We start from the raw sequence: 11254 nt of genomic DNA, 5'->3' as shown, positions 1-11254 counted from the left end.
TTACTGTGCCATTCATTTCATAAGATAAACCTCTCTCAGCAATATGTGGCACTTCAAGTGCCTTCTAGGAAGTCCTTGTACATGACATCAATTGTATTATACTCATCAACACTCTGTTATTTGCCTAAGACCAATGAAGCTGAAGACTGAGATAGACAGTTTTTACATTCAGTAAGGGAATTAAGAGTTATGGGCAAAAGGCAGGAAAGTGAAGTTGAGGATTTTTAGATCTGCCATGATTTCATCACATGGCAGAGGAGACACAACGAGCCAAATGGCCTACTGCTACAGATTATGGCTTTTCAAATAACTCCAAGATACTTAAACATTCTTTTCCGTGGAGGTCTGTGCTGGCCGCTTTTAATTAATTTTGTGTGACTATTATTTCTATACCAAATAACTGTTTCAAGAAATTTTTCCACCACTGAAGTTAAACTGACTGGTCTTTGTTGACCATGCACTATTTTCCAGTCCTCTGGTACCAGCCGAATGGAAGAAAGGTTAGAAGATTATTATCAGCATCTCTGAAATTTCCACCATCAATTCCTTCAATATTCTTGGATGGTTTCATCCAGTCAAAGTACCTTGTTAACTTGTAAGTATCAACCACCCATGCAATAGCACCCCTTATCAATTTTAAGTCCTTCAAGTAGCTGCGTTCTTTTCACTATGCCTGGGAAGCATCTCCTTCATGAGCAAAGATAGATATAGAGTCATAGAGATGTACTGCATGGAAACAGACCTTCGGTCCAACCATCCATGCCAACCAGATATCCCAACCCAATCTAGTCCCACTTGCCAGCACCTGGCCCATATCCCTCCAAACCCTTCCAATTCATATACCCAACCATATGCCTCTTAAATGTTGCAATTGTACCAGCCTCCACCACTTCCTCTGGCAGCTCATTCCAGAACCCTTTCAAGTTTCACAACATCTTTCCAAGAGAAAGGAGACCAGAATTGCACGCAATATTCCAACAGTGGCCTAACCAATTATTTCACATGTAAAACATGCTCCCTCCCTCCATGTGCATAAACCCTTTTTTTCTGTTCCCAAATCTGATCCCTTATTTTACCACCCTTTTAATGTTTTTGTGCCTTTGGAAAACTTCAGAATGCCTTTAGTTATCTGCTTGTCCTTTTACAAAGACCCTCTCTGCGACACTTATTTGCTTTATAACTCCCTTCTGAACCTATTTTTAGCCTTGGTTCTCCAATGTATTTTCTACTTGACATGTCATAAGTGCACTTTTTTTTATGTTAATCTCTCAGTTTTCACCCAGGGAGCTCTGGGTTTGTTGCCATGCCTTTCCAATTTTAAAAGAATATACCTTGCCTATACCAAATCATCTCCTTTTCAACTACTTTTTTTTTCATGCCAACTCTGATATCAGGCCCAGTTCTGTTGTCCCCCAGTTAATTATTCGTACTCAGGATTGTCTTTGTCCTTTTTCCACCATGACCCTAAGCCTCATGATACAATCATTATTGTTCCTTAAATACTCCATGGTGGACACATGCTACTTGGCTCACCTCAATCCCAGGAATTAGGTATAGCAGTGTCTCCTTTTTTGTATTGGGCTGGACACATACAACTGTAGGAAGTTCTCTTTTTTAACAATGTTCTCCTTGACTAATACTGACATACACATTTTTCTTTCCTATCTTGTCTGAACACATTAAACCAGGAAAGTTTCACACCCAATTCTGCCCTTCCCGAGCCAAGAGTCTGTTTAAGGTCCAACATTGTATCCACATGGCAACCTGGACCCAGTGACTCTCCAATGTTGTTGACTGTACTCAGTGTATTCACATATGTGCAGTGTAACCATGATGTAGACCAGATTTCTTTTCTGAAACTCCACCTATTTAACTCACTAATCTCTATTCTAACATTTACAGTTCTGCATGATCAAATTATTCTCCAATATACTCTCCTGGTTCTCGTCACTACCAAATTAGTTTAAACCTAATCAACTGTCCATTATTGACAGCACGAGCAAAGTGCCCCACAAAGAACTCAGTCCTTGTTCTGTTCCATTGCAGTCTACCCCACCCCCACCTCCCCTCCCCGGGCTTGTCCTAAGAACCTTCCCTTCATTCCATCCTATGTCCTTCTGTCTTATCCACCTACTTCTGTACTCATTTGTAGGAAGTTATTATTTCTGACATGGTGCTGTTAATTATCTTTCAATTTGTGTCTGCAGGAATGCATTGGTATGAATGTGGACCATAACCATTGGCAACTCAACTTTTCACTGCACCCACACCTCCCTTAACCTCACCAAATCTCCCAAAGAATGAGTTTCATCTCTTTCTGACATTCTTGAATTTGACCCTGGCACCAGGAATGCAGTACATGATCCTGGAGTCACGCACACAGCCACAGACATATCTGTCTCTTCCCCAACTAAAAAATCCCTGATCACTACTGCTTTCCTATTGCTTGCTCTTCTCTCCAGTAGAGATGGGCCATCCATGGTGCCACAACCTTGGTTCTTTCTGCACCCATCTGAAGATCTCTTGCCACTTTCACTATCCAGAACAGAACACTAGTTAGTGAGAAGGACCTTAAGAATTTGTGCACACCTGTCTGGGTCACATTATCTGCCTGAATGTCTCTATCCTGTGGTGTGATTTCCTACCTCTCTCTGAATGTGCTGTCCATGTAGTTCTCTGCCTTGCTGATGTAGCACAGTAACTCCAAATGCTGCTTCAGTTTGAAACCCAGAGCTCACCTTTATGCAGCCAGTGAACATTTCCTGTACATGCTTCATAAGGTCACATGAATTTTCCGCAAGTCCCCACACATCCTTAGGATTGGCATTTCTCTTGGCCAAACTCTAGTAGTCTTACTTTCTTACTATTTTTATTTTTGAGACAATACCAAACAGTAATTGTTCATAAGAAATACCTCTTTCCCCATCCCTTCACTGACCTCTCCACTCAGTGAGTTTAACTTCTTGCAATAAACCTTACTGAAAGCACCTTTTTCCTCTATATACCAAATTCCCATTTTTAATCAAATTCACCCAGTTTTTTCTCACTCTGGCGCAGTCTGACTGTGCATGTCTTACTGCATGAATGTGACCTTCATTTCAACATGACATTCATGCTAAGAGGGACTGATTTGATATGATTTTAAATGATTTTTTTTCCATTACAATTTTTGTTCTCTTGGGAATTTTTTCAGTGTAAATTGTGTATTAATTATCCCAAGAAAACTGATTGAAGAGACAACTTTGACAAAAACATTAACTCAGACAGGCAAACATTTAGATTACAGTGGCACTTATGGTCCATTAACTTACAGATGTTGCGGGTCCAAAAAATGTAAGTGTGTTATAAGTAGGAGAAAGTAGATCTGCTACTAACTAGCAATGTAAGGATTTAACTCCTGGGAGCCATGAGACCTCCATGCCAGAAGCAAATGTGCTCTACTTCAACCCCATTATAATGGGCATTGTCTATTTGAAGAGAGCAGAGTGTTCACCCAGATAAATACCACCAAAAACTGGATTAACCAATCTTATTTATTGACTTGTGGAATTTTATAGTAGAGAATATTGATGTCACATTTGTATGCCGAACAGCAGTTACATCAATTGTATTGTTTGATTGTCATTACAAGTTGATCGCCTTTGGCATCAATCTTTGGTAAATTGGAAGGTGTATGAAATCAAGGAGCTATAATCTGTAATGCACATTTCTGTTCAAGCAGAGAACGATTTAAGTGAATTCTTAGGAGTGTGTTCAGATCATTTGAAAGTTAACTTCTGCACGTGTGTTAGTAATATGTGACTCATCCAGATTAGGTAGCCATCTAAAGTCAAGGTTGTCAATCAATTTATCTAAAGCCTAATTAAAAAGCAAAATTATTTCACCTAAAATCAAACAAAAGAAAACAGAACAAAATAATGAGAATACCCACTAAGTCTATCAACATGTGTGGGAACAAGCTAGGAATTAATTTTGGAGGCATGAATTCTTTGCCAGATTACACAACCACTTTTTGGGAAATCTCAAGGCAATTGCTAACTTTGCCCACTTGATGGGGCTGTCACCAGTATGTATCTGCAAAGTGAATAATTCCTATTGGTGAAACACTTATAAATAATTAACCCTAAATAACTGAAATGACTGTGGTATATCTGATACATAGACTGCAGTAGAGGTTGACTCAACATTACTAAAAGTTTCCCAAAAGTTGATGATAAAACTGGTTTGTGTGGATGAAGGGCACTTATTTAAAATGACAACTCACCAAAGGAAAGAGAAGTGGTGTAATACTGGCAACACATATGGTTAAGTAAACACATTGAGTTAGAAGCACTGACATTTTCAGAAAAGTCACTGGCAAACAGAAGTTGCAAATCCTCCTGGAATTAGGATACAAATTATCAAAGAAAGATCCTGACAAACTTTATCCATAAAAAGTACAGGTCCGGTGAAATGAAACTTGCACAGATGCATTAATACACAGTGCCTCTGCTAGAAGTCCCAGATAATTATAGCAGAAAGTGTGTTTGGAATTACCCTAACCCCTCACTCTCACTGGACAAACCCTCTTTCCCAATGAGCAGAGATACTGTCATCACTCTACACCCAAGATCTATCCAGCCCCGAACACTTCATTATTCTCACACTGAGCAACAATCAATGATTCTTACTGACAAATTGTGACAGATAAGTCATTACTATAGCTCCATTGGGGAAAATTAGTGTTTTCTTTGTAAAAGACATCTCCAGAGATAATGAAGTGATTTTTTTTAGTTCTTGGAAAAATAAACCTTTAGAACTTTTTCTGTCCACTATATAAATGTGTTCTCATGTACCAGGCTGAACAAATTTCTGCCAATAAAATATGGCCACTTCTTTTTTCCATTACTATTTGCCTATTTAAGGAAATGACTCTTTGTTAAAGTGAAAGAGGTATACAAAACTCTATCTTTCCCTTTATTACATGAATCCTTTGATAACAAATAATACAATATTTAATAGAACCTTTGAAAGAGACTTTAATTTTAATATGATGTTGTTTTCATTTTTACACAATTCTTTAACATAGAAAATCATACTATTCCATTTCAGAGGCATAAAAATGTATTGAATCCAGTACAGAAGTTAGAAAATAATATTCTATGGATTGAATTTTAAAGAGGAGGGTGAGCTAAAGACCTCAAGCGATTTTGCAAGGAAATGCAGGGTGGAAACTTGATGGATGAATTTAAGTTTTATTTTTAGAGGGATTGAGTTCCAGAACCGTAATGTCATACTGCAACTATTCAAAACCCTAGTGTGGCCGCATTTGGAATATTGTGTACAGTTCTGGTCGCCCCATTACAGGAAGGATGTGGAAGCATTGGAAAAGGTGCAGAGGAGATTTATTGCCAGGTCTGGAGGCAAGGTCTTATGAGGAAAGGCTGAGAGGCTTGGGTCTGTTCTCATTGGAAAGAAGAAGGCTAAGAGGAGATTTGATAGAGACATACAAGATGATCACAGGATTAGATTGGGTAGACAGTGAAAGTCTTTTTCCTAGGATGATGACAGCTTTTACAAGGGGGCATAACTACAAATTGAGGGGTGATAGATTTAAGACAGATGTCAGAGGCAGGTTCTTTACTCAGAGAGTGGTAAGGGTGTGGAATGCCCTACCTGCCAATGTAGTTAACTCAGCCACATTAGGGAGATTTAAACAATCCTTGGCTCAGCACATGGATGATGATGGGATAGTGTAGGGGGATGGGCTTAGATTAGTTCACAGGTCGGCGCAACGTCGAGAGCCAAAGGGCCTGTTTTGCGCTATATTGTTCTATGGTCTATTGTTCTAAGAAGGAAAGACTCCCAGTGCTGGGTTAAAGAGAAGAGGATATACACAAGAATCAGAAGATCAGAATGTGCTGATGGAAGGTGTTAGCAACAGAGATAGAGAGTTAAGAGACAATCAGTACATAAACAAAATGTTCGAGAGGTTTTAAGATTTTAGGTAATGATGAACTGGGTACCCATATGGGTCAGCAAGGACAACAGGCAGGTGGGACTGATGCAAGTTGGGAAAAAAACATGTGTAATAGTTATAGATGATCTGAGATTTATTGAGATAGTTGACTAGATGCTGACTAGGAGAGTATCTAAATCTTTAAGATGACAAAGGAACAGGTGAGGGTTCCAATGGTGTAGGTGAAGGAGCTGACAATGTTATAAAGGTGCCAGTAGGCAATCTTTGTGATGGAGAGGATTTGGGGTTGGATAGAATGCTAAGTTTGCAAAACTGTTTCATTCCCACTGAGCCAATGGTTGGGAAGGGTAATATAGTTGGTGTCAAGAATATGTCATCTGTGGTAGAGATTGAGTACGGTGATTCATGTATTGTTAATGATTAGCGAAAATTATAGTTTACCCAAGACCAGTTTATCAAGTGGCCAGGATAACAGTGGAGTGGTTGACAGTGCTAATGGGGAGGTATGTTTCATCGATGTATATATTCGGAAGCTGACCAGTTGATTAGGAGTGGGGTGCACAGGAATATTCTGGGAGCAACTGCCTGTTGATTTGAACCCTTCAATAAATGGATACATTTGGGAACTTACAGGTAATGAAGGATCATGTGATTCACGTAGGCTTCTAATACGAAATGTCTTTGAGGTATGACTGATTCAGAAAATACAAAATGCATTTGTGCAAAAGTTTCATACTTGATAAGCTTTGTAATTCTTTAACTTAGTCATGCTACAAACCTTATTTCTATCAGTCAATGCCTAGCTTAGGAAAGGATCCACAATAATGACTGAGAGAATTGGGTGCTGTTTCCGACAAAATAAAAATAGGCTTCGATTTCATGAACTTTATGGTTGGTGTTTCTCTTCCTTATTATTTGCAAGACCACCACCCCCTCCCCAACAGATAATTAAATCAAAATTTGTTTTCATTTTCAAATTAATGCAGTGGATAAGTGCACAAGCAACAAAAAGAACAAATAGTTGTCCCACACCCTTACTCAACTCCTGAAATTATACAAAAGTGTTCAAAACTTTTCCAAATGTAAATGTTCCCAAAGAGTCGCTTGTTCTTCAGGCTGAAATTGTAGCCATAGCAACAAAATGGGACTGCTGGGAATGCTGCGGATTGCTTTCAGCAGCTGTTCTTCCAGCTTGGGGACAGAACTGTCAATTAATTTGTTTCAATTAATTTCTTATGAGACTATTAAGCATAAATAAATTGGGTTGTGTGCAGGGAGAGCAGATGATACAACTGTTCCGGAATAAGACAATGAATACTTGGCATTCTACCTATGATGCAACCATGCTCACTGGGAAGATCATTAGATGTCTTGCTGTTTCTAGGTCACCAGGTGCTCTGTTGAGACAAACAATGGGAGAAGGACAATGAATGGTTCTGGATTAGACAATGGATGGGTGTTTGAAGATTGGAGATCCCTATTTTGGGAATAAATGACATATGTTTCTCGTGTCAAATCTGAAGACAGTTGGGGAGGGGTTGTTTCTGAAATTTGACAAGAGTTTGAAGTTGAATGTCTAGTGTTTACAGATTGAAAACAGGTTTCCCTGTTAATTCCTAGGGGGCTACGTGGGAATTGAGAGAACAAGAGACAGAGGGTAATATTTCGATTACTGTTGAATTTATAGTACACAGATTCAATTAGGAATTCTGACATTTGCAGTATGGTGGTTAAGATCCTGTTGTATTGTGGGGCAGAAGAATCTGGAGTTTGGGAACCTGAAGCTTTGCAGCCCAAAGAACATACCTTTCAACACATCACACCCAACCGAAGTCTGCTTTTGGTCCTTGACTAGGAGAAAGTGAGGACTACAGATGCTGGAGATCAGGGTCGAAGAGTGTGGTGCTGGAAAAGCACAGCAGGTCAGGCAGCATCCAAGGACGAGAAGAGTCGACGTTTTGAGCGTAAGCTCTTCATCATTTTGGTTCTTGAAATCAATTAAAAGGATCTGTGTACGAGCCACATACTAGAACTGAAGACATCCAAATGTGATTGGGGACAAAGTGCAGAGGCCTGTTATATGAAGAGTAACAGAAACTGGACGAAAACTTGTACAGGATAATTCAGATGTGAGAATCATACTGTATGTAGAGATAGAGTGGTAGAAGAAAAAAAGAATAATTGCTTTCAGTTTTCTTTAAAACATTATATTGGAAAAATTAGTATCTGTAAGAATATTGAATTATTTGTTTTTGATGAATGTTATAGGAGATGAATCATTTTATAATGGATTGTGTGATTATGACACTATACTGTCAACTACAGCAGTATAATCCACAGCTGGAACTAGCAAAATTGTCTTGTAAAATGTCAACAGTGAGTCAGTAGGCCGAATGACTTATTCTGTGATCAAATCCTGCACTTAAAATAGAGAGGTGCAGGGAAACAGGCATCTTCTTAAGAAGCTGAATTATGCTAATTCTAATATTTCTGGTAAGTCCATTTTGAAAGCACCCATTTTTATTTATTTTTCTCAGTTTCCACTTTTTAGTTTTTTTTAGCTTACTTACAGTGTGGAAACAGGCCCTTCGGCCCAACAAGTCCACACTGACCCGCCGAAGCGCAACCCACCCAGACCCCTTCACCTAACACTATGGGCAATTTAGCATGGTCAATTCACCTAACCTGCACATTTTTGGACTGTGGGAGGAAACCAGAGCACCCAGAGGAAACCCACGCAGACACGGGGCGAATGTGCAAACTCCACACAGTCAGTCGCCTCCTTCGATTCTATGATTCACCATGAATAATGTGATCGGAGAGTGGATTCAAACCATTCTAACTGTTAATAAGTGAAACACGTTTCAAGCTATTGGAGCACTGATAGAAACATAGGAATATAGAAAATAGTGGTAGGAGTAGGTCAATTAGCCCTTCAACGAGGCAAAAGTGAGGACTGCAGATGCTGGAAATCAGAGTCTCAATTAGAGTGGTGCTGGAAAAGCACAGCAGGTCAGGCAGCATCTGAGGAGCAGGAAAATCAACGTTTAGGGCAAAAGCCCTTCATCAGGAATCAGCCCTTCAAGCCTGCACAACCATTCAATATGATCATAGAGTCATAGAGATGTACAGCATGGAAACAGACCCTTCGGTCCAACCCTTCCATGCTGACCAGATATCCCAACCCAATCTAGTCCCACCTGCCAGTGCCCGGCCCATATCCCTCCAAACCCTTACTATTAATATTCCCATCCAAATGCCTTTTAAATGTTGCAATTGTACCAGCCTCCACCACTTCCTCTGGCAACTCATTCCATACACGTAACACCCTCTGCGTGAAAAAGTTGCCCCTTAGGTCTCTTTTATATCTTTCCCCTCTTACCCTAAACCTATGCCCTCTAGTTGGCTGATCATGCAATCTCAGTATCCCACGCCTGCTTTCTCTCCATACCCCTTTAGCCTCAAGGGCCATGTCCAGCTCCCATTTGAGTATATCCAGGCCCCAACAGCTTCCCATGGAAAAGAATTCCACAGGTTCACAACTCTCTGAGTGAAGAAATTCTTCCTCATCTCAGTCCTCAATGGTTTACCTCTTATTCTTAGACTGTACATTATCAAAACAATCTAACCTGAGGGAGAGGCAAAGTATTCTCCTGCAGGCAACTATGGCAAGTGTGGTTGTTACAAGATAGCATTGACAGAGTCTTGAGCGTGGGACACCAATATAGTTTCTCCACCAAGAAGGTGAAGAGAATAGAGAAAATTCAGTGAAAACAATTCAAAACAGAGAAAGTAAATAAAATTGGGTGATTTAAAAATGGACTTACCAGAGCTATTAGAATTGACATAATGCAGCTTCTTAAGATCCTGCTGGATAAAATTTCTGGCTATAACAGCTGTTCCTTTTTTGAGGTATTTTAGGTGCTGGAGGTGTTTTCCTCGAACTCCAGGAGCAGCAATTACTGCTTTATATGCTGTTGCATTGTTTTGGAACTTTGGAAAAAAAAGTCAAAACAACCGCAGTCTTAAAAGGGAGACGTACAAACAAAGGAAGCACATGGTGAGGTTAGTGCAGGAGAGAGAGAGAGAGAGACAGAAAGAAACTGACACCAGAGTGAACCTGCACAGTACTGCCTTTGCTGTTTGAATTCATGTATCGCTGGACATCGGAGTGCATCTGGGAAAATTAACAGACAATGAAATTCACAACTGATCTTGGGGGAACTGTTTGGGCAAAGTTCACAGCACAGAATCAGATAAGTTAATTTTTTTAAGTGGCCTACAGAAAGTCTGCAGTAGTGAGTAGAGTGGATTCTTTCTTGATTATATGTTTTTTGAGATATCTCTCTTGATTAAACTTAAACTATAAGCCGTAACTATTAACCTAACCTGGGGCAGTGTTTTGTAGAGGACTAAGACGGTGTTATTTTCTGGGTCTGTAGATTGTAAAGGAGCAAAAATGGCCTTTAATAGAGTGGTATGTGCTTCTTGTCAGATGTGGGAGGTTAAAGAGAGTTTAAGGGTTACTGTGGATTATATCTGTGATAAATGCTGTTGGTGGCGAATCTTATTAGATCGAATGGATTGGTTGGAGAGACAGTTAGAAGCTATGAGGAATTTGCAATAGCAACAGTATGTGATGGATGGCAGTTATACGAAGGGGGGAAAGTCACATAGATGGGTTAACTCCAGGAAAGGTAAGAGAGGTAGGCACCTAATGCAGGTGTGTTCTGTAGCTATAGCCATTTCAAACAGGTATACTGTTTTGGAAAATGTAGGGGGTATTGGATTGTCAGGGGAACGTAGCAAGAACAGTCATGTTTCTGGTATTGAGACTGGCTCTAATGCAATGAGGTGTACGTCAGATTCCAAGAGATCAATTGTGTTAGGGGATTCTCTAGTCCGAGGTACAGACAGACGTTTCTGTGGCTAGCAGCGAAAAATCAGAATGGTGTGTTGCAAAGTAGGGCCTCCGTCCCTCCCTCCTCCTCTAACCTAAATTAAGAGTCCAGAGACTTGCCCCAAAAAGAAGGTCCAAGGAAGTTCCTGTGGATTGAAGAGTGAGGCTTTAGCTCAGGAGTCTTTGACAAGGAGGTTGAGTGAAGTGATTACGCCACAGTTGAAGAGGGTGATGACATGACTGCCAAGCTGGTTCAGTGTGCTACGTGCTTGATGTGGGAGGTCAACGACTCTGGTGTGTCTGGCTCGTATAAGTATGGAAAGTGTGTGCACGTTCAGCTACTGACAGAGCATATTGCAGCACTGATGAAAGAACTCGAGGACCTTAGGCTCATC

The sequence above is a fragment of the Chiloscyllium plagiosum genome, chromosome 12 (assembly GCF_004010195.1).
Source record: "Chiloscyllium plagiosum isolate BGI_BamShark_2017 chromosome 12, ASM401019v2, whole genome shotgun sequence".
NCBI lineage: Eukaryota > Metazoa > Chordata > Chondrichthyes > Orectolobiformes > Hemiscylliidae > Chiloscyllium > Chiloscyllium plagiosum.
This window is presented reverse-complemented; position numbering follows the sequence as displayed.